Source organism: Panulirus ornatus, chromosome 7, assembly GCF_036320965.1.
Source record: "Panulirus ornatus isolate Po-2019 chromosome 7, ASM3632096v1, whole genome shotgun sequence".
Lineage (NCBI taxonomy): Eukaryota > Metazoa > Arthropoda > Malacostraca > Decapoda > Palinuridae > Panulirus > Panulirus ornatus.
In genome coordinates, this window is record NC_092230.1 from 23,200,049 (window position 1) to 23,225,702 (window position 25,654).

General features: G+C 39.7%; 1 protein-coding gene across 4 annotated transcripts in view; it reads left to right on the forward strand.

The window, feature by feature from the left end:
- The window catches only part of Snrk (SNF related kinase), an 852,818-nt gene that overhangs the window by 1,129 nt on the left and 826,035 nt on the right, over nucleotides 1-25,654 (forward strand). The window contains exons 2-3 of one of the 4 annotated variants that reach the window (XM_071663342.1): nucleotides 11,650-11,740; nucleotides 17,472-19,033. The gene's annotated coding sequence lies outside the window, so the exon portion shown is untranslated. Of the gene's footprint in view, nucleotides 1-11,313; nucleotides 11,741-17,252; nucleotides 17,361-17,471; nucleotides 19,157-25,654 lie in introns of those variants that run through there. The other 3 variants (XM_071663341.1, XM_071663344.1, XM_071663340.1) reach the window with 3 other exon arrangements.

Here is a 25,654-nt window from a genome sequence, read left to right on the forward strand (position 1 = left end):
ATGAGCGAACGCTCATCACCCAGTCCCAAAGTTTAATACATCAACCGTCAGAAATTTGGAGGGGCCAGCTATATGAAATCGCATTCCACTCGACAAGATGACTGATCCAGAGTTGCAGTTAGATTAACATCTGCTACTAAACTATCATCAGCGTTATTGCATATGGAATATAAAGTGTCATTGCCTGATCATGACTTCGCAGTAGCCAAAGCACACATGCTGGTGCCATCATTGATTGCTGCTGATGAAATTAAGAACTGGCTTACTCTTAATGTTGTCACGTATTCAGGACCAGCATATGTTGTAATCTGTTGTGCAAGATAATTTTCGGCTGCCTTCAGCCATGTGAAGGATATGCGGGTTGTTTGTGAGGTATTTCAATTCAAGGAAAATATGCATGCATCAGATGGCATGGCTAAACCTGTTATGTTTATCATGTGCGTCTGTAGGTCTCGTGAAAATCCACACTACCAGAAAACCATCAAACGTGCAGTTGACTAATTTTTTTCTCATATGGATAACCTGTTCACTGCAACTGATGCACCAGGAAATACCTCACTCACTCTGATAGAAAAGAAAAAGCATGGCAACATTGTACCACGACATGGCTGGTGTCACTCTCCCTCATAACCATAACGGAACGAACCCACCAGGATAACCACGGCCAGACTGTAGACAATGAAAAGGAAATCATGAACTTTGGCCACAGAGGCAAAACATTGACGGACATTAAGGTCAGTAACTGTTATCGATGATAAATCTGTCGTTGCTTAATACATTGACCGGAGAATTGCTCTAGATTGTTAAGTGTGATGACAGGAATTGTTGCTTTAAAGTAGTACATATGGAAAACTGATCAGGGCGCACGTCTCCTGCCATCAGCACTGTGATGATGGTTTGATGACTGACATTGGACAGCAATTGTTACCTTTTCTGCTGATAACTGCAGATATTGAGAAGAGTACAATACCTTAAAGATCAGCAAGTAAATATAAGTCATTGCTAGATGACTTTAGCCGCTCAAGTCTCCAGGTTGAGTTTCACAAGAGGATGTGTGTTAAGTGTGGTGTATACTCTGCCTCTGTCATATCACAAACCCAGCTGCAAACGGTCTACATCAACATTCACGACGGTACAGAAGATTACCACACGTAAAATGCCACCAGTACACTTGGCTGCAAGACCTCAGAGTGAAGTAATGTGTGTCATCGCATCCATGGACAATCAGAGAGTTGGAATGGCTTCCTGACGCGGTGACGGAGGTTGTCTGCATCGCCGCCACCTCCATGTGTTGACGGTGGCACACCTGAAATTTCAGTAGCGATATGTCTTTCCTTTGTAAGAGGGTGAATGAGGTACATGTATATGTGAACTGTGCTATATACACGTGAAATATATTTCTCATTAGACTGCATTAGCATATCAAGGAGTTTTGTTCGTATTAAAACTGGTTATTATGTTACGTAAGTCAGGTATTCTCCCTCACCCGAGTGTAACAAATCCCATGACATTCCCTCCCCTTCTCAACTGCCACGTGATGATTGAGCGGCCCCACACAAATATGTAAATAACAGAAGAATAACAGGTGCAGACACCAGACTACCGGAGTTTCACATATGATTACTTGGCGGGAAACCTGTACCAGCACGTCCTTATCTTACCTGATCATAGATAACAGGCAGTAATGGCCTTACAAATGATATCATTAAGGAAACGGTTGTAACATGTACCTTGTAAATTCAAACTTAAAACTTTTTGACATAGAAAGTTAACATACTACATACTGATATTGACAGGGGTTTTCACAAGACCCACTTAGGGTCCCCTTCAACAGTATGTTTTCATTAGACCCATGTAGTACATTTGGGAGGGTCGACCACCAACTCTCAATGCTGGATCTGTCCCCTTTTTTCACATCCTTCGCGCTGTAGCTACTCAGTCTCGACCCCCCTCCATTCGTTCACCAGGCCACTCTTGCGTGTGTCTCTTTATCAACCTCGCCTCTTCCTCCAGCTGCCTCATCTAAAGATAGACATTATCAGATGTACTTCATAATAGTCACTCCATCTATTTATTCTCTTCTTGGTCAGTTACAACTTCCCCATCTTTGCTCACTGACCTACCATTTTTTCTCTTCCCCAATAACGCTGACTGGACTGACTTGGAAGAATTCTTATTCAACTTTCCTCCAGTAGATTACTGCCTCTCCTTTGATGACACTCACGTCTCCGGTGAGAGTGCAACGCAGGTTATTGTTTGCTGAGCACAGGGACATATCTCCTCACTCAAAGTCCGCTGCTTCTGAGGCCATTCTACCATAGAACCTGGTAAGGCCTTCCTTTTTTGCGACTCTCATTTCACCTTTCATCTCAGCCTGAAATTATTGCAGATATGTTATCCGTGAGGCAAAAATGTTCCTTTATCCAAAGGAAAGGCGACAACATTTTCCTCATCCATTGATACGTCTTTCTGGTCTTCACCCAAGACCATCTACTTTCGTGGTTCTGTCTACTTTCGTGGTTCCGTTCTACCGACACTATAATTCTCTTCCATCGACCAGGTAACTCTGGTTTTCTGTTCCCTTCAAACTTCAGCTTCCCCTCCTCCTGGTGCTCCTCTTACTTGTTGTAGGTCCCTCCCTGTGTTCTTTCCAACCTCTCCGGACATAAGCAAGTCGTATACATCTGGAGACAGTTGTGCTCGTGTGGTGGATGGTGTTTTTTGGGCTTGCTTGTCGGTCCCCCCACGATTTTCCTTGTAGGTATAACCTAACAGCTAGAAGGGTGACCCTTCTGACCCATTCAGCTGTAGTTCTTTTGCTTTGCCTTGTACTATATCTAACGTCTTTAAATCTCTCCTCAATTTCCATTTCCTTAATCATCTTCAGTTTTACAGTCATTACCTTAATCATCAGTGTAGCTTTCGCAGGGCAGGATGCACTGGTGATAAGCTTCTCATGTCTTGATAATGTATGGTCATCATCCCTGAGAGACCTTGTGTCGTAGACCTCGATATGCCAAAAGCTATTAGCAGGTTACGTCGTCAGTGTCTTACCTCGAAGCTCCTTTCTCTTGGCTTCCTCCCTCTCTTGTTCTCTCGTATGTACGACGCTTCCTCTTCGGTCTGTTTTAACTGCTGATGGATTAACCTCTTCTTCTCCCTGTCAGCAACAGTGTCCTTCAGGGTTCTGTCCTGTCTCCTACACTCTTCATATTCTTAATCAACGTTTTCCTTTCTTCAAAGAGTTGTTCAAATTCACTTATACGCCGACGAGTCATTTCCTTCAAATCCTGTCCATTCTCTCCACCTCAATCCTCATCTCGTCCCGTTACAACTTCTGTTCACTCAGATTCAGACACGATTTCCCTTAGGGGGGGGGCAACCTGGTTACGTCTAATGCCTCTGTTACTGATTTCTGCTCATCTCCCCTTTTAAAATCATCCCAAGATATTCCCATGTCTTTCGAAGGACATGTAAGTCGACAAATGACGACAATAAACATATTTAGTATATGTAACAATTTAACCTATCTTGGAAACCTCACACTACACAGATTGCTGATTCTGCCGCGAAAAAGGGGGTCTTGTTCAGATATCGTTATTATTTTTTGTTTCTTCCTGCACAATTGTTCCGATTATACAAAGAACTGATCCGTCTGGGTGCGTCGTCCTACCCCAACATCTGGGGAGATTATGGCTCTACATACTTATTAGAGCAAGTCTCGCGAGTCCAAGCAATTCGACTTGTCAGCTCTTCCAGTCTGACCTCGAAGCCTAACTTGCTTGCCCTCCTTCTGTGGATATTTATGTTTCTGCTTTCAAGAGCTGGCGGCTTGTGTGCCGCAGCATTTCGCTAGATCACGTCGTCCTCGGCAAGGTACTGCATAGCATGATTACTGTGTGGCCTTTGGCACCTCAGGGAGGAACTGTTGTAATGTCTGTTTCTTTCCCTATACCTCGAAACTTTGGCAGTCTTTAGCCCCTTATGTCTTTCCTAACAACTATGACCCGTCCCATTTTAAAAGACAGTTTCTCAACTTCTTCCAACACTTTTGAGATATATCTTATCTTTTCCGATTTCTTCTTCCCTTTAGCTCATTTTCAAATCTCAACAAGGGTCTAGTATCGATATAAACTTTTCTGTGTGACTGGAGACTCAAAAAAAGATGAGGAATGATAGATACAGTGTTGTGGATAATCATTGTGACCACGATGTCTCGTCATGCTGCACGGCCACCATTTCTGTGATAATTCTTATCATAACTTTATGTGTATGATTTAATGAGTATACATTGTACATTTTTTTTTTCATTTCTAATCCAATCTGCTGTGGTTGTACAATCTCCTGATCGTTCATCTGACCACACTCTTGTAGATGTTTCCCTACTAAAAGCACCTCCCACCACTCCGGCTGCCCTTTGTACACATCAGTGTTGGTTCTTTCATTCCCACTGGCTGGGATAACTGGCGAAAATTATTGTTTGACTTTCCGCGGCCAGAATGCTGCCTCTCCTCGGGTCAATGCTTTTATCTTTGCTAAGCGTTTCTCAGAGGTTGCGGGAAAGAAGCATGGTGCAGCCATTTCCGGTTTCATGCCATTTGGATGAAAAACTTGATATATCGGACAAGGGGAAAAAGAAGAAAAAACCAGCTTCGATGCACGATCAGCCTTTCGTCTTCGCCCAGAATCATAACAAGTATATTAGAGAAGAAATGCCTTCCTTTCTCTGAGATCTCTTCTCTCCACTGCCACATCTTTGTGGGTTTTATGCGAAAGTGTCTAACAACTTCTGTCGTACTACCTTTCCTCCGCTTCTCCATTCCAGTGACGCTATAGCTGTCTCTCCCTTTGACAAGGAAGCTCTTTTTGGCTCTCTTTTCTAACTCCATCCTGTATGATTTGTAACTTTTACCTCCCCTTGCACCTCTTACTAATCCTATGCCCATTCTGGTTTCTTTGTACAATCTATTAAGCAATTATCTTACTGGATACAAAGTATATGGATTTCCTAGCTTGCCTCATATTCTGAAGTAATGTGTTTCTGAATTTGCGTCAGTCTTTGGTCATCTGTGTCCAAGTGGAAGGAAAAGTTTTGGTTATTACGCCAAAACTTTTTCCTCTTGGAAATATGTATTGGCCCAGCTTTTCCCAGAGAAGAGTGATTGTTCCAACTCTTCGTATTATCGTCCTGTTGCCCTGACATCCTATGTTCACAATGTCTTCGAATCTACTGAACTCCCATGTATTTTGAATTTCACAGCCTTTGTTCAGATGATGTTTGTTCATATGGCTTCCACAAGGCAAGATCCATCCGTGATATCGTTTTCTATCTTCACAATGTCTAGTCATCCTTTCTGGGAAACTGTGGAGTGTTCTGCGTCTTAACCATTGATATTTTGAAAGCTTCCGACAGTTTGGCCTCGGAATGTGCTCTTGAAGATGTCCTCTGACTCTCCCGCTGATTCTTTTCTCGTATAACTAGCTTCTCTTTTCATATCAACGGCATTGTTACATCCTTCTGGATTTGGATGTGAGCATTCAGCTCGGGGGAAAACTTTTACAGGTGAACAGATGGCTCCCTGGTGAACAACACGTGAGACTCGTGTAAGTTGGCCTTCTTACCATCCGCCTGCGTCGTAGTCATTCCTGCTTATGATACCCTAAGCCTAGCTCACGCAAATAGGGTATTGGAGGACTTCTGGTTTCAGGCGCATACCGAAGTGGAGAGGTCGTGGACTGGATGACGAAGGTATTTACCAAGCTAAAGGAAACAAGGCCAGAGAGATGTGGCAGAGGACCTGAGGACGACCAAACACTTGCCTCCACTGTGTGGAGAATGTCCGTAGTCGACTGAATGATGTGCTGAATGTACATGGGTGGGTGGGGATGGTTCTCTGGCTAGGTAAGTGTAAACGATATAGTAATGTGTAAATAATGTAGGTTACATAGAGAGTAAACGTTGTAGTAATGTGTAAATAACGTAGGTTACATAGAGGGTAGCTTTGTAGGAGTGTGTAGATAATGTAGGTTACACAGAGTGTAGACGATGTAGTGTGTAAATAATGTAGCTTACATAGAGTGTATACGCTGTAGTAATGTGTAGACAATGTAGGTTACATAAAACTATTTGCTTTTGTATTTCTATATCATATATTCGTGTGGTACAGCACACCAAAGCCGTCGTCGCTATTATTATGAATATATGATGGCAGATTATGAAATGAATCAGTCATCCGGTAATCCATTGTCTCTGTGCCGATTGCGATGATCAGTATTCATAGCCTCGAGAAATGACAGCAGACATTGAGTTTTTAAGTGAGCTGTAGTCTCGATCAGTTGCATCATTGTTGGCCAATGTTGAACAAAGCCTTCCTTCCTTCCTTCCTTTCCTCCAGACACAACTGTTATGGATACAGTGAGAATGACCCGAAGTGCTACATATACATTTTGGTAAATGTTTTGAATGTTGGACTTACAAAATGTGTTGAATGGCTACCAGTGCTGTGCATTTTTCAACTTCATGGTTTATATATATATATATATATATATATATATATATATATATATATATATATATATATATATATATATATATATATATATATAATATATATATATATATATATATATATATATATATATATATATATATATATATATATATATATATATAATGTGGCAGTTGAGGGAATAATTGGTATACATGGGGTGTTCAGTGTTGTAAATGGAAATGGTGAGGAGCTTGTAGATTTATGTGCTGAAAAAGGACTGATGATTGGGAATACCTGGTTTAAAAAGCGAGATATACATAAGTATACTTATGTAAGTAGGAGAGATGGCCAGAGAGCGTTATTGGATTACGTGTTAATTGACAGGCGTGCGAAAGAGAGACTTTTGGATGTTAATGTGCTGAGAGGTGCAACTGGAGGGATGTCTGATCATTATCTTGTGGAGGCTAAGGTGAAGATTTGTATGGGTTTTCAGAAAAGAAGAGTGAATGTTGGGGTGAAGAGGGTGGTGAGAGTAAGTGAGCTTGAGAAGGAGACCTGTGTGAGGAAGTACCAGGAGAGACTGAGTACAGAATGGAAAAAGGTGAGAACAATGGAAGCAAGGGGAGTGGGGGAGGAATGGGATGTATTTAGGGAATCAGTGATGGATTGCGCAAAAGATGCTTGTGGCATGAGAAGAGTGGGAGGTGGGTTGATTAGAAAGGGTAGTGAGTTGTGGGATGAAGAAGTAAGAGTATTAGTGAAAGAGAAGAGAGAGGCATTTGGACGATTTTTGCAGGGAAAAAATGCAATTGAGTGGGAGATGTATAAAAGAAAGAGACAGGAGGTCAAGAGAAAGGTGCAAGAGGTGAAAAAAAGGGCAAATGAGAGTTGGGGTGAGAGAGTATCATTAAATTTTAGGGAGAATAAAAAGATGTTCTGGAAGGAGGTAAATAAAGTGCGTAAGACAAGGGAGCAAATGGGAACTTCAGTGAAGGGCGCAAATGGGGAGGTGATAACAAGTAGTGGTGATGTGAGAAGGAGATGGAGTGAGTATTTTGAAGGTTTGTTGAATGTGTTTGATGATAGAGTGGCAGATATAGGGTGTTTTGGTCGAGGTGGTGTGCAAAGTGAGAGGGTTAGGGAAAATGATTTGGTAAACAGAGAAGAGGTAGTGAAAGCTTTGCGGAAGATGAAAGCCGGCAAGGCAGCAGGTTTGGATGGTATTGCAGTGGAATTTATTAAAAAAGGGGGTGACTGTATTGTTGACTGGTTGGTAAGGTTATTTAATGTATGTATGACTCATGGTGAGGTGCCTGAGGATTGGCGGAATGCGTGCATAGTGCCATTGTACAAAGGCAAAGGGGATAAGAGTGAGTGCTCAAATTACAGAGGTATAAGTTTGTTGAGTATTCCTGGTAAATTATATGGGAGGGTATTGATTGAGAGGGTGAAGACATGTACAGAGCATCAGATTGGGGAAGAGCAGTGTGGTTTCAGAAGTGGTAGAGGATGTGTGGATCAGGTGTTTGCTTTGAAGAATGTATGTGAGAAATACTTAGAAAAGCAAATGGATTTGTATGTAGCATTTATGGATCTGGAGAAGGCATATGATAGAGTTGATAGAGATGCTCTGTGGAAGGTATTAAGAATATATGGTGTGGGAGGCAAGTTGTTAGAAGCAGTGAAAAGTTTTTATCGAGGATGTAAGGCATGTGTACGTGTAGGAAGAGAGGAAAGTGATTGGTTCTCAGTGAATGTAGGTTTGCGGCAGGGGTGTGTGATGTCTCCATGGTTGTTTAATTTGTTTATGGATGGGGTTGTTAGGGAGGTAAATGCAAGAGTTTTGGAAAGAGGGGCAAGTATGAAGTCTGTTGGGGATGAGAGAGCTTGGGAAGTGAGTCAGTTGTTGTTCGCTGATGATACAGCGCTGGTGGCTGATTCATGTGAGAAACTGCAGAAGCTGGTGACTGAGTTTGGTAAAGTGTGTGGAAGAAGAAAGTTAAGAGTAAATGTGAATAAGAGCAAGGTTATTAGGTACAGTAGGGTTGAGGGTCAAGTCAATTGGGAGGTGAGTTTGAATGGAGAAAAACTGGAGGAAGTGAAGTGTTTTAGATATCTGGGAGTGGATCTGGCAGCGGATGGAACCATGGAAGCGGAAGTGGATCATAGGGTGGGGGAGGGGGCGAAAATTCTGGGGGCCTTGAAGAATGTGTGGAAGTCGAGAACATTATCTCGGAAAGCAAAAATGGGTATGTTTGAAGGAATAGTGGTTCCAACAATGTTGTATGGTTGCGAGGCGTGGGCTATGGATAGAGTTGTGCGCAGGAGGATGGATGTGCTGGAAATGAGATGTTTGAGGACAATGTGTGGTGTGAGGTGGTTTGATCGAGTGAGTAACGTAAGGGTAAGAGAAATGTGTGGAAATAAAAAGAGCGTGGTTGAGAGAGCAGAAGAGGGTGTTTTGAAGTGGTTTGGGCACATGGAGAGAATGAGTGAGGAAAGATTGACCAAGAGGATATATGTGTCGGAGGTGGAGGGAACGAGGAGAAGAGGGAGACCAAATTGGAGGTGGAAAGATGGAGTGAAAAAGATTTTGTGTGATCGGGGCCTGAACATGCAGGAGGGTGAAAGGAGGGCAAGGAATAGAGTGAATTGGAGCGATGTGGTATACCGGGGTTGACGTGCTGTCAGTGGATTGAATCAGGGCATGTGAAGCGTCTGGGGAAAACCATGGAAGGCTGTGTAGGTATGTATATTTGCGTGTGTGGACGTATGTATATACATGTGTATGGGGGGGGGGGGGGTTGGGCCATTTCTTTCGTCTGTTTCCTTGCGCTACCTCGCAAACGCGGGAGACAGCGACAAAGTATAAAAAAAAAAAAAAAAAAAAAATATATATATATATATATATATATATATATATATATATATATATATATATATATATATATATATATATTTATCTATTTATTTATTTATTTATTTTGCTTTTTCGCTGTCTCCCGCCTTTGCGAGGTAGCGCAAGGAAACAGACGAAAGAAATGGCCCAACCCACCCCCATACACAATGTATATACATACACGTCCACACACGCAAATATACATACCTATACATCTCAATGTACACATATATATACACACACGGACACATACATATATACCCATGCACACAATTCACACTGTCTGCCTTTATTCATTCCCATCGCCACCTCGCCACACATGGAATACCATCCCCCTCCCCCCTCATGTGTGCGAGGTAGCACTAGGAAAAGACAACAAAGGCCCCATTCGTTCACGCTCAGTCTCTAGCTGTCATGCAATAATGCCCGAAACCACAGCTCCCTTTCCACATCCAGGCCCCACACAACTTTCCATGGTTTACCCCAGACGCTTCACATGCCCTGATTCAATCCACTGACAGCACGTCAACCCCGGTATACCACATCGATCCAATTCACTCTATTCCTTGCCCTCCTTTCACCCTCCTGCATGTTCAGGCCCCGATCACTCAAAATCTTTTTCACTCCATCTTTCCACCTCCAATTTGGTCTCCCACTTCTCCTCGTTCCCTCCACCTCCGACACATATATCCTCTTGGTCAATCTTTCCTCACTCATTCTCTCCATGTGCCCAAACCATTTCAAAACACCCTCTTCTGCTCTCTCAACCACGCTCTTTTTATTTCCACACATCTCTCTTACCCTTACATTACTTACTCGATCAAACCACCTCACACCAGACATTGTCCTCAAACATCTCATTTCCAGCACATCCACCCTCCTGCGCACAACTCTATCCATAGCCCACGCCTCGCAACCATACAACATTGTTGGAACCACTATTCCTTCAAACATACCCATTTTTGCTTTCCGAGATAGTGTTCTCGACTTCCACACATTCTTCAAGGCTCCCAGGATTTTCGCCCCCTCCCCCACCCTGTGATTCACTTCCGCTTCCATGGTTCCATCCGCTGCCAGATCCACTCCCAGATATCTAAAACACTTTACTTCCTCCAGTTTTTCTCCATTCAAACTTACCTCTCAATTGACTTGACCCTCAACCCTACTGTACCTAATAACCTTGCTCTTATTCACATTTACTCTTAACTTTCTTCTTTCACACACTTTACCAAACTCAGTCACCAGCTTCTGCAGTTTCACACATGAATCAGCCACCAGCGCTGTATCATCAGCGAACAACAAGTGTTTCACTTCCCAAGCTCTTTCATCCACAACAGACTTCATACTTGCCCTTCTTTCCAAAACTCTTGCATTCACCTCCCTAACAACCCCATCCATAAACAAATTAAACAACCATGGAGACATCACACACCCCTGCCGCAAACCTACATTCACTGAGAACCAATCACTTTCCTTTCTTCCTACACGTACACATGCCTTACATCCTCGATAAAAACTTTTCACTGCTTCTAACAACTTGCCTCCCACACCATATATTCTTAATACCTTCCACAGAGCATCTCTATCAACTCTATCATATGCCTTCTCCAGATCCATAAATGCTACATACAAATCCATTTGCTTTTCTAAGTATTTCTCGCATACATTCTTCAAAGCAAACACCTGATCCACACATCCGCTACCACTTCTGAAACCACACTGCTCTTCCCCAATATATATATATATATATATATATATATATATATATATATATATATATATATATATATATATATATATATATATAGCTTTATAGGATATTGTTTTTAATCAAAATGTAAAAATAGATCTCATGGTCACCGTTACTGATCTTTAATGAAGACTTACCATCAAATATGAACCCATACGTGTCTTTTATACCGCTCCATTTGCCTAAATCCGTCATCTAGGTGACCAGTTGTTTCATCGAGCCTAACCGCAGAGTTCGCTGCGAACTTTGTCGTTTGGATCCGTTACGGGCCAACCATGACGCTTCATTTTGGAGGGCTCTGCACTTGTCTCTTACATGCTGATCTGAAATGTTTACTACAGGAAGATAGTCATGTGATTCGGTCATTTTTGTAGCAGCTTCTACTATTTTCTGAAGACCATTGTAATAAGTCACTGAGTCATGTATACCTTTGACTAATGTCAGTGTAGTATCTAGCTACAGATCCATATTTTTTCTTTTGATTTGACTGACACATTCACTTGTGACAGGGTGTCATACCAGATAACTGTGCGAAGAAGAAATGCGAATGACCGTAGCCTAGCCCCAAAAGACCGTGGGAATCAACACTGTAATATCAAGGTAAGAAAGACATTTTCAAGATAATTATTGTTGTATGAATTCCAAGTATCTCGAAAGGTATAACATCAACTGCTTCTTTCCCATCGAGTTACAGATGATACTTTCAATGCATGTAAATGCTCCACCTGTTGTGCAATACTTTGCTGTACTACATGCAACTATGTTTAAACTGTGACATCCACAGATAATATGAATCACCTCAGGATTAAGATCTAAGTCTATCTCCCGTCAGAATGCGCGCGCGCGTGTGTGTGTGTGTGTGTGTGTGTGTGTGTGTGTGGTACCATGATGTACGGAGAGATACCTACAGAATAGGTAACAGATTAAGCACAAGATTATCCATGAGATTGATCACATTCCTGGTATGGCTCGTGATATTCTAATTTCACCACAAAAACTGAAACTTCAAATCTGAGACATTCTGAAATTTTTGGACCCAATCACGCTCTCTCTCTCTCTCTCTCTCTCTCTCTCTCTCTCTCTCTCTCTCTCTCTCTCTCTCTCTCTCTCTCTCTCTCTCTCTCAATACCCTAGTGACACTGCATCAGTTCTAGGTGGAGAGTGGTTACCTCCATGGTTATCTTGCGTCCACTATTCTCTCCCAGTCTTTGGAAGTAGCGGCAGGGGACTAGTTTAATCCGGGACAACCATCTCTCTTTAGAGCAGCTAGCATGTTTCCAAACTGCACTCCAGAAAATAAACTTATCTTGGGGTTTTCTAGCACTGTAAGATAATCCTTGATTACATGCAAAGTTGACAAGAAGTCCTCTCTTTGTTATGTGCCTTTCCTCTCTTACCACACTAAATTTTAGAAGGGACTTGGTGATTTGTTGCTATGATGAAAAACGAGTGAAGAAAATGATTGCAAAAGTTGACACATCAAGAAATTGAGTGTTTATGGCAACAAAGACAATAAAACATGGGGATTCACCACTATACTACTCTTTACCAGTACTGCACATACGTAATCATAATATGCAAACACTCGTTTTAGTCTCTGAACTGGATGAAGACGGTTTTCACAGACAGGGAGGAAAGGGAAACCAGAGAAGGGTACAAGAGCCAACAGTCACCTCTGGCGACTGATTTAACAGAAGCAAGTGAAGGAACAAAAGACGTTCGGAAAATGTAGAGATAGAGATAGATATGTCACTCAGGGTAACATTGGATAGGGAGACTTCCAGTCACGTGCTGGTAACCAGCCAAATATACTTGCCCAAAAAGAGGGATTTGAAAGAGTGTCTGTCAAGACCAAAGGGGGAGAGAGAGAGAGAGAGAGAGAGAGAGAGAGAGAGAGAGAGAACTTGCTAAAGGCAAAGACGAGAGGAATCGGGCCACAGGGAGGAACAACACCCCGACTTGAAACCTAAAGAGGCCAGAAGTAACTCGTAGCAGGTGAAACAGATAAGTGTTGCCTCCTCGAAGTGGACTAGGGTTGTAAGTAGCGTACCGCTGGGCTCTGTCCTGGGCCCACCGCTAAACTTCAAAGTTAGTCAGACAAATGGATGATAAGATTCAGTCACAGTAAGTGCAAGGTAATGAGTGTGGGACAGAGTGAGAAAAGGTCTTGGTGCAATCATAACTCTGCTGAAAATGAATTATAGGACTGTGTGTGAAAGAGACCTGAGGCTATGTACTGTGAAAATCCCCCCAGAGCTACATGTCATGAGCACTGTAAAAGGGGTAAATTGTCTCCCGGCAAAGAGAAGAATCTCACTCAAGTATTTAGATAAGGACGTGTTCGGTAGATTATTCACAACATAGACTAAAACTGGACTATGGCTCGCAAGTCTGGTCGTCGCACCTAAAAATAAGCACAAAGATCTGATTAAGAGGGTAGAGAGAAGAGCAACAAAGTGGTACCTGGTTTAAGAGGACTGAACTACAATGAAAGGCTGAGTGCATCAAAGCTGTCCAGAGTGGAGACAAAGGAAGAGAGGGGAGGCCTGATAATAGCCATCAAGTGTCTAAATCAGCTTTGTAGGAGTGAGAGGTGCAGCACTAGAGTGTCCAGAGGCCAGGGACAAAAAGCTGCCCAAAGAATTAGATCGGAGGATATTACGAAGTGGTGGTTCAGTGTTGGGTGACAGATGATTGGAATAAACCAGCCTGTGAGACAGTGAAGCCTTTTTTTTTTTTTTCTTAGAAAGGCTAAAAAGTTTACTTGGTGGCATAGAAAGGACAAGTTCCTTGTCAGGAGTAGAACTGTCTCCCCGTACTGCACAAACAGGTAATTACACACACAAAAGATGGCATCAGCTTACATTTGTCCTGAATAGACTCTAAAGTTGGTCTGAGACTTGGTTGATGAAACAACCCAGAGAATGTAAAATAATGTGGATGGGACAAAGAGAAAGAGGTCCTCGGTATGGTTGTAACCTAGCAGGAAATAAGCTTCAGGATTCTGTGTGTGAGAAGGACTTAGGAGCTAACTTGGTCCGTAATCTGTCACCAGAGTTCCATATTAGAATAGTTGGAGAGACGAGCTGTCTTCTAGCAAATATTAAAATACCTCTCAGGTGCATGGATACAGAAATACTTAACGAGCTGTTCATACTATCATACATAAGGCCAAAACTTGAATATGCTTCTCGGGTTTGATCGCTGCACCTAAAGAAGCACGACGAGCTCATACAGAAGGTCCAGAGGAGGGCAACGAACATCCAGAATTAAACGAGTTGAGGTACAGTGCAAGGTTGGAGGTTTTTAGATTACCCACCTTGGAAGAGAGAAGAGTGAGGGGTGACCTAATTACAACCTTTAGGTTTTTAAAAGAGGTGGATGTAGTGGACAGTGAACAATTCTACGAGAGATGCAGGGTTAAAGCAACCAAAGGACATAGCTTGAAATCAAGGAAGAAACTTGTTAGTAAGGATGTAAAGAATTACTTTTACAAGACTGGTGGACGAATGGAACAAAATGACTGAAGGCGCAGTGAATGCAGACAACATACATTAGAGGTTGTATGATAGAGAATGTTCGAGATGGTGGGACCCAACGAGTGTAAAACTCCCTCCCCGTACGGTAGAAAAGGTATTTACAAATACACTCACCAAAGACTTGGAAGCTGATGAAACAGCATTTGAAGAATTACCTGAGAATTGGGTAGGACCAAAATTAAGAATTTTAGCAAAACAGGAATCACATAAATCGTTGATGATTTTTTTTGGACTGGAAGAAGACCATGTTGTAGCCGAAAAAAAAAAATTGTAGAAGGAAAAATGCTGATTAAAAGATTGTAAGAAACTGCAGACTTGACAATAGAAACAAAGAGAGTTTGTGTATGCAGTTAAAGGAACGACTAGGGGTGATAGGGTTCAGGATAAAGTTATTTAGCCAGGAGGTTCTAAAGCAGGCAAAGAAACTTAAAGTTAAGGAGGAATTGAGGAGAAAAGTAAATATAATAAGAAATGAAGACATCAGTTGAGACTGGGGGACGGAACAGACCTGCCAATACCTCAGTCAAGTCAGTAGTGTTAAGTGTGAACTGAAGTTCAACTGTTTTTAAAAATGTGAATTTGAATTTTGTGAATAATTTTACCTTCAAAACTTCGGAATTTTTCCAGATAAAATTACTTAAGAATGTTCTATCACTGAATGTAGTCTGGGTCAGATATGTAGATGATGTACTCTGTCTTTGGACTACCAGTGATAATATGAAAACAATTCATCTCTTGCTTAATGATTAGTACCTTCTGTAGTAACTGTAGAATTAGGAAGTGACTGTCTTGCCACTCGTAGATTGTTTTGATTTACAGAGTCGGCAACACAAGTTTAAGTCCATCGCTCGCAGAAAACCCACCGATGTTTTATTATCATTTTTCATATATCCGTTATTATTCTGGACACCGTAACAGAATCATACTGCCGGTATTATTATGTTTTTATGTGCGGTAACTGTACACAAGCCTGAATTCACAGATAAGGAATTTAAGAACATCTGTAATATTGGATTGAAGTTAATGTAGATCTTTTATTGACAAATTTAACAATCAAATGAGGAAGTTATTTTACAGAGTTAACCCCAAGGTTCCTTTATGATGCAGAGATTCTTTTACTTTTGCGTTTCTGTGCTAACTTTAGCGTACCTCTCCATCGACTCAATGCTTGGAATATGTATGTAACCTACAGCAATTCATGTACTGTTAAGAATAGATAAATCAGGTACTCACCAGACAATTCATGTAGCTGTATGTGCCAAGTACCTTGCAAAGAATGTGATTTGTGCCAAGGTCAACTCTCTGCTTGCTGTAAACAATACAAATATAGCGCAAGGACAGGACAGGATTCCAGCACTTTGTTTATATGGTAGGATGATAATTACTGTATGTTCTGGACGTATGTGATAACAGACAGTGGTGAAGTGAGGAGGAGATTGAGTGAGTATTTTAAAGGACTATTGGATGTGCTTGATTATAGATTGGCAGATGTAGGGTCGTGGTGGTATGCGAAGTGAAGAGTCGTGGAAAGTGGTTTGATGAAGAGGTGATGAAAGCCTTGCGTAAAATGAAATGTGGCAAAGTGGCTGGGAGATGATACTGGAGTTGAATATATCAAGAAAGGAGTTGACTTTGTTGTTGATTTGTTAGTCAGGATTTTTAGTGTATTTATGGATCATGGCTTAGGATTGGCGGAATGCATGTTTAGTGCCACTGTATAAAGGCGTGAGGGACAAAGGTGAGTGTTCAAGCAACATAGGTAGAGAATGCTGAACGTACCTGGTAAGCTAGCGTATGGGAGAGGAGTGACTGAGAGGGCGAGGGCATGTACAGATTGTCAGACTGGGGAGGATGTATGTGGTTTCAGAAACGGTAGAGGATGTATGAATCAAATATTTGCTTGAAAGCATGCTTGTGAGAAATATCTTGAGAAACAGGGATTTGTAGTTGACATTCATAGATCTGGAGAAAGCATACGATAGTGTTAAAAGAGATTTCTCTTGAAAGGTTATATGTGGTGTGAGGGGAAAGCTGCTGGAAGTATTGAGAAGTTTTAATCAAGGGTGGATGGTATGTGCGCGCGTAGATAGAGAGGATTGAGAGGTTCTAATTAAAGGATTGTCTGAGATTTAGGTGATTAGAAAGGTAAATGCAAGAGTCTTGGCGAGAAGTTGAGTATGCAGTCTGTTGGGGATGAGGGGGGGTTTGGGAAATGTCAGTTGTTGTTTGTTGATGACACTACATTGGAGGCAGATTCGAGTGAGAAACTGCAGAAGTCGGTGACTGAGTCTAGCAGTGGTGAAAAGAGGAAGTTGAGAGTAAAAAAAAAAAAGCAAGGCTATTTGGTTTAGCACAGTAGGAGAAGGGCGTTGCTGACGGAAGCCTTCAGGTCTCCAGTGGTGTTGTTTTCCTTTAGATTTGAAATCATAAAGCTAATTTTTTATTTCAATTTCAGTAATTCCGATAGTAGAATGATATTATTTGATTAATAATTTAGTTATTTTTGAAACATTCGTAGTATTCCATTTGTGTGTGTATGTGTGTAATGAGCGCGAGTGAGTGATTCAAATTTGGTGCGCATTGGTGTAGGTGGCGCTGGTGGAGAGACAGAAAGGCCGGCAATTTTTGAATTAGAGGTTCGCTGTTGACCTAGGGCTAGATGAAAAACAGCAAATAAGCAGGTATGTGATCGTGACAGGGGCTGGGGACAGGGCGTGTGTATAAGTAAAACTGAAGATAATTTGGAGAATATGTGGGTCGTAATAGTAATTGGAGTTTATCGAAAATTACAGGAATCTTGGGCGTGTTATGGTGCTGAGTAACGGCGGGTGTGGAGGCGGGTGGCGCGTCCTTATTCGTGGCTGTTTGACTTTTTGTCTGATGATGGAAACTTGGTCCTATTACTGAGTACATGCAAACAAGGGCACGAAGATTTACCAAGGTTTCCGCTGACCTGGTTTAGATATCCTAAGGTAACTTGACGTTCTCCTACAAGGTGCTGTTATCGTAAGTTGTAAGTGCAGCACTGCTGATAGTGCCAACTACAACTCAGGAGTGAAGTGTGAGTACTAACTTGGTGACGCATTATGGTCGCTGGAGTTTAAACAAGGAGGTCCAGTGGCCTTTGAAGTGTTACGTTTCTGAGCATTGTGTAACGGAGAGGAATCAAAGGAAAGGGTCAAGTAACAAGTAACTGGTGCTATGAACCTAAGATGACATAAATCTAGTGTGTATACAGTGTTACTAGAGCTTTGTTACTTGTGATATAAGAAGAGAGAAGACTAACTGTTTTGAGTTTATTCTTTTGATAGCAAGTTCTAATGGATTTGTTTGTATGCGTTCCAAGGTTTGATTTTATGGAATGCTTGCATGACCTTTTGCAAGGTTTGTAAGAGTGCATGTGGTGTGACTGAGGAATGGAAGGATTTTAAGAGAATTTTTTGTTGATTTTGTACCTTTGTGAACTTAGAACATTCAGGTTTAGAAATTAAATTTTGTACAATGCATCTGTCTGTTTGTGCAGCCTTAGCATGAATTTTCTCTAACTGAGGTGATTTTTGTGAATGTGGACAGGCGAACCCTGGAGGTTACACTGCTATACACCAGGGATGAACTTTAGCCTCATTGCATATTGTTAGGACCTCCCATCCAGAGGATTCTGCAGCTCGTAGGTTGCGCAACACTCAGTAGCAGGAATAGGACGAACTACTTTGGAACGGAAAGTTCTTTAACGAGTCTGCACTCTTGCATCAACAGGCTCCCTAAAGTGACTTTTCATTATTTGTATAACTTGAAGTAGGCGGAGTCCAGTAACGTGAATTTTTGGAACTTTTTCAAGGTGTTAGACAAAAGGGCACCAACGTACTATGTAGCCTTCCCATTGGTAAGAGACATACTACCCCAACACAACCCTGTTAGTATCATTAACATGCAGGAATAATCAAGGTCTAGTTTCATGTTTAAAATCTTGAAAAAATTCCTCAACAGCTGTAGAAAGACAAAAAACCGCTCGTTAGAAAAAAATGCCATTAAGGTGTCTGTACTTAATACAAAACAGCCTAGGTATGCTAGTGATAAGTAAAGTGAGATAATTTGAATGTGCTGATATGGTATGGTAACTGGGTTTTCCATGTAGCACATTTAACAATTTCCTTTGAGTGTTATAAATATCCAAATAGAATGAATGAAAACCTACTGAGCTGCGCTGGGAAGCTGCGCGTAACGTCAGTTTCTGCACAATGTCAACAGAGATCGTTGTGCACTGGGAGATGTGAATATTATTGTGAATAATGTGAAACCTTGAGTGGATTATATGGAAATAATGTATTAAACATAAGTTTTAACTCATAAATTAGTAAGTATATAATATTTCATCAGTATTTTTTCAGCAAGTTTCAAATATTCTTAATACCAGAGGCGGTTCTCACTACTACGGATTCTCCCTGCTCAAGTAGGTCTGTCTATTCGGTCTGAAAATGTGAGTTTATATATTTCTCCAGGTTTTATCTATTAAGATTCCATGTATATTAGTGAGGTACATCTATGGTAGCCGTTTGTTAAATTAAGGATACAGGTGATGGTTTGTAATTAAAGAGTTAGAAGAGCCTGACTCCTTTCACATAACTCTGGAGTTTTGATGTATATTACATGTACATGGAAAGTATTCGTAGATTAAACTTTCAAATGTATATATATATATATATATATATATATATATATATATATATATATATATATATATATGAATATATGTGTGTAATACATCAAGTGTATCTTGATGTATTAAGTGAAAGGGAAAGGGAAATCACTGGTGAAAAGAAGGCTATTAACAAATTAGAGAATAACTACTACTGCATGGGTGGGGATGAGTTAAGGATTTTGTAATTGATTACCTATCAATTACCTATTTGGATGGTGCAGAGAGGGTGTACAACACACTTTCAGTTATTGGAAGATGGTGGCATGGGCAAAGATGAATGCTTATGCTTACAGATACACTGGAATGTATCCAGGGCTCCATTGGAATTGCAAGATGTTTTTGATCAGAAAATCACGTTGTAAATATGTTTTTGTAATGTAATATGTTTTTCTAATGTGTCATCACTTAATGGAGGGAGAAACTAAGCATAATAGACACCAAATTGTCTTATTTATGTGCAGGGTGTTCTCATCCAAGGATAGATTAGGTATGTTTGATTTTATTTCAGTTTTAGTAACCGTACTTACATGATGTTTTGATTTACGAATGTTTGTCCCATCTTTACTTATACTGTATAAACTCCTGAATTTGGTAGTAGGGTAGGAAGTGAATTATTATTATAGCTCCTTTGCTGGAATTGGAAACACCTACACATCTGTTGATAAGGAAGTAGCTAAATGTTCTTTCAGTAAGATCATGATAATGCCAAATGATCACTGAAATCAATATAGAAAATTGTTTTGGGTTACATATGTTTATGGGTTACATAAGATCTTTTTTTGGGTTTTGCTGTTATAGAGTGATAGGGGTTTACATTTTTTCTAATTGGTTATTTTGCCCTTGGATTTATTGATACTGGTTTGTGAAATGGTATTTTGCCGATTTTCTTTACTGTCTTTGTCTCTGTATTACTAGATCTGGTAAATTTTAGTTGAGACCTGTGGGTGTGAACAAATCCATTCCTTATACATAGTAGAAGTGATTTAGACTAGTCATATGTTAATGAATATTAGTAAGTGATGGTGAGAAGTACTAAGGTGATCACAGAAAATATGAAGTTAGGTAATGTAAAATTAGTGCTTGCAGAAATCAGTGGAATGTAAGTATGAAAACCTAACCTAAGTTTTCCTAACCGCTAAGCCTTAATTTTTGGTGATATTGGTGAGCTATTTTAGACTTTCCTATGATTAAAAACCCAGCATACCTACAAACAGACATTCCACATGGTCCTCAGTAGCAGACATAAATGTTAGTATATTTGCTTGGGGTGGTTAGGTGAGATTTGCCTATGTTCTGTTGATCTCTATAAGGGTTTAATTTTCATTTTTGTTAATTAATGTCACATTTTCTCTGATTTTCATAGCTCTTCCCTCTCACTTATTTGATATTTTATGGTAATAAAGTTGCTGATTGTGCAGTGCTGTCGAATTACTTCTACTAAGTGTAAGGAATTTAGTGACACCAGTTTTGTCCAGTTCCTTAAACACAGTGATGGGGTTGAATTAATTCTTTACCGTGGATATATTGAATGTCCATATTAATGATAAGATTTTCATGAATGTGAATTTCCTTGAGATATTTTAGGGTCATGGGGTGACACCTATTGTTTGGAAATTACGTTGGGTTGGTTGGTTTTACGGTTTTAAACAAACTCTTTCCTTAGACTTCAAGATAATATAAGATGATAGCTCTTATGGCCACTCGCATTAGACTTAAGTGAAACTAATATTTATATTCTTGCTCTTTAGAATTGATATTTGTATGACTAAAAATTTCCTTCTGTTGAAAAAGTCAATAAATATAGTGATAAAATAGTGAAAGGGAATATAGACACAATATTATGATACTGCTTGACTTTTGATGCTGATGTATTAGTAAAATAACCGCTGTGTTATATATGATTATTTAGATTGCATGCATTACGAATGAAGCAGTAGCTGAATGCGCAATAAGCAAATCAGTATTCTGCGTGCACTATACACAAAGCAGTGCCTTTGTATAGATTACAAACAAAGCAGTATTTCCACATCCATTACAAACATTGCAGTACTTTGTTGTAATATCTCTAAAGGAATTTGGAATTGATGCTAGTAAACCTGTTTTATAATGAAAAGGTTTATAGATGGATATTAACTACTAGGAGCCTCAGATTTATGTCAGTTACATTCCTGGAAAACCTGCCACAAGTTGAGGTGTCATAGACAGAGCATTTGAAATCTATAATGGTCGTACTCCTGAGCAAAAATTTTCCTTTACTTGCTCGGAAGTATTGAATATTCATAAAACTGTTAAGTTTAGGAACAGTTTAATGTCTTTCATTCACTATAAATGATACTGACCGATAACTAGACAGAAAATGTGGTGATTGCTTGATATGATGGTCGAGTGAGGGATTATTGGGAAGAAGAGAGAGGCGACTATGCTTGTCTGTGTCACCCAAATTATCTGATTCAGTATAGATTACAGGTAATGCAGACTTTGCATGGCCTTGGGATTTTCTGATTAAAACTCTAGTAAACTGTGAAGCTGAAACTCTCCTTTAATATTCCCTCCCATTAGAAGCATCAAGCAATTTTTTGATGGTTTTTAACTCTGGAGTAGTCTTTTCTTCTTTGCTAATGGATATTCTAGTTGGCATTTTTTCTTTCTCAAAATAAGCCAGTCTCATCCACATTAAACCCTGGTTTAGGTTTGTAACCTCTGTCCTAAATAATTTTTTCTTAAATATGTAGGATACAAGGGGTAACTAATAGTAGAGATATTTGTGGCAAGAGTAAGCATTTGATCGTGATTGTTTTCAAGATAACCTTCACTGGATGGGATATAAATGGAAACACTTGTTGTGAAAGTTTATGAATAGTAAAACTTATTGTATTGACATTATAATAAGATGCATGATGATTGAAGAAATATCAGTTATCCTGAGATGTTATATTAAAGAAAAATGTTTTGTACATTCAAGGTATGAATGGTATTTTCTTCAAGTCTGTTGCAAGTACAAGCTTGTATAAATTGGTAATCCAGCCTGTATCTCAGTTCTTAGATGTTTTCACTGCTAGATATTGCTATTCATGCTGAACTTAATAATGGGCTCAGTAATTTGTAAAACAAGCTTGATTTCAACAACTGAACATTTTGTTGACATTTGATGAATTGTGTCTGTACTGTATCTGATTCCATTGACATTGTTCCCATTTATCTGTTCTGTTTACTTAATACAATACCTTAAACATCAGAAAAGTATGAGAAATGATTCTTGTGATTGTTCTCTTTTCTGAAGTTGAAATCAGAATTTTTAGGGTCTTTCAGAGATGATCTGTTAGTTACTTAACAAACTTGTCATTGCCCAAGCATGGATACCTGGATGTAAATGTACAAATTTATATGGTTTTTGAAGGAAGCCTGCAAAACTGTTTTCAAATGAGTTCCTATATCTGTGTTTCATAATAGCAACACCAAATAGATAATAAGTATTTCTTGGACTTTTTATGAGATAGATTCTTGAATTGTTTTAGTATTGTGAGAAAGTGAATTAGAGCAACCTTGATAATGTTATGCAACCATGTGTCCAGCTTATTTGTGGCAAACATATTACTGGTTTGCTATGTATTGCACTGCCTAAGGCATATGCAGTAATTTCATCCTTCATGGAAGCTGTCGTAAATATTGTAAAGACAGTGAAATGTGAATACCAAATCACATATTATATGGGAGTGATACAGGGAAGGATATGCAGGGAAGCTTATTATTTGTTTTACATAAAGTGTTAACTTGTAATAACTGAGTGGCTAAAATCTTCAGCTTTGTTAGAAGTGTTGCTATCTAACAATTAGAATTTCAACATTATTATTGCAGTCACTGAAGAACCATCAGTATGCTTACTGTTATCACTGATTGAGAAACCTCGGGAATGAACTAAACAGATTAGGAACAGAAACCTTGGGAATTAACTAAGCAGATTAGGAACAAAGAAACTTGTCCTAATACTGCCTTGCTATGTATGTTTAGCAGATGCACTGTGAATCTGCTCTTTTGATACCTTGATATCTTGGGACCTGGCATAGGCTAGAGTGTGTGCATGCATTCATATGAGTAAACACACATGGTACATATAAATAAGGTTATGAGATGGGGCAATACAAGTGTAAAACATGAATAGTAATCACATGTGAGGCACAGGGAGTTTGATCCACCACATGTCTGTTGATCTGGTAAGCTGAAACATAAATCCACTGTTTGTAAAATTAGACAGTTAGATCTTTGAGACTTAGTGGAAGAAAGTTGAAAACAGACGAATTATAGTTAACGGGAAAACTTAAAAGTGTACTAATGGTCATACCAAGTGATGCCATTTGCCGATTAGTTTTGGGCCAAGTCCAGTACCCCCATGGTAAAGAAATTCAGTCCCCGATTAAAGTTTACTCACATGGACTCTGTTCCTCATTTTCTTATCTGATTATGAAGCAAGTCATAGTTTCATGTCATCTTTTGCAGATAAAAATCTTATATGTTGATAAAAATCTTGTCTGCAGTCTTCCATTGGGTTGCTTATGAAAAAAGAAATATGCTTTTCAGTATGGATGAGTTCTCACTCCTGTGTAGGGAGCTTGAAGAAATCTAAAGCAGTACAGAATACTGAAAGGAAACATACCATGATATCATAGGTGAACTGTATTAAAGCCCTCCAAGTAATAATGTCTGACAACCTGGCTTTCAGCGAATAGAAAAGGGGAGAGTTGCCCCTTCCCAACATCACCTTACAAGATAGGAGAGGTATATTATTATTTACTTTTAGAAAATCCTGGAAGGTATGGTCCTCAACTTAAACTTGAAATAATTCCCTATTAGCAAAACAGGCATTGAAGACTGTAAAATATTAACTCAGATATCACGAGTTTTTTTTAATTTTCCAAAAGAAGGAAAAGAGAAGGGGGCCAAGTGAGGATATTCTCTCTAAGGCTCAGTCCTCTGTTCTTAACACTACCTCGCTAATGCAGGAAATGGTGAATATGTATGAAAAAAGAATCAAGGGATATGATAGCATTCTCCATGGAGATAAGTTTCTGCTCCTTTGGTATGGGGACAGTAGAGAAATTAAGAGCAGTACAGAATATTGGATAGACGTAGTCACCATCATATCATGATTAAAGTATTAAAGACCTTAGAGTAATAATGCCAGATTTTAACTTCAATAAACTAAATTACTCAACAGTTACATCTTTCACAATAATGGTAGGATGGGACTTGTGGACAATTAAGACAAGAGGAGAAAAAATTATGATGCGCTAAAAGGTGTTAGTACTCGCACGAATAGAATACTGCTGTGTACTAACATAACTGTAGAAGGCAAGAATTATTGTAGATTTAGAAAGTGTTCAATGGTCTTCATGTCATGTATTAACTCAGTAAAGGAATTCAACTAGCGCACTGGGAATGACTGATAACAATGAGGCTGTGCTCTCTGAAGTACATACAGGAGAGGTGTCATTTATTAACTCTTGGAAAAACCTAGAAGGCATGGGCTCCAACTTAAACAAAAACATTTCCCAGTTGGTATTCAACTAGCGCACTGGGAATGACTGATAACAATGAGGCTGTGCTCTCTGAAGTACATACAGGAGAGGTGTCATTTATTAACTCTTGGAAAAACCTAGAAGGCATGGGCTCCAACTTAAACAAAAACATTTCCCAGTTGGTATCAAAATATATGTGGTGAATACAAAAAAGAAATACCTTGAACATCTGAGGCCCAAGACCATTCAGTACATTGGTTGCAGTTTTTCAGAACAGTATGAGGTGCACAGTGGAGATTTTTAAGAAGGCCTCGGACAAGTATTTACTGTGTACCAGATTAGCCAGAATGTGGTGCTTGTGTGGGTCTGCAGGTTATATGTTCAGTAGTGTGGTTGACTAGTGACCCATCTCAGCATCTTGGATGTAGCTCAAGCTGTAGGGTGGAAGACCTTCAATTTGAAGACAACTTTATGTATGAAGAAAAAAGATGTATAGAAATTGCATTTCAATTCTAAGTTTTGGTTAATAAAAGCCAAAATATAAAGAGCAAAGAGGAATAATTCATGAAGTGACAATGTAAGAATGTAATGGTCAGGCTTGATTGCTATAGGGCCAGAGAGGATTGCCCTCTTGATCAGTGTATTTTGTGAACACTTCTTTGAATTGTATTGCAGTGGGCAGAAACCATCAAAACTCATTTAAGAAAATAGGTATTATGAAAACTTCTGCCCATGATTAATGTCCACCCCTTCAGAAAAGAGG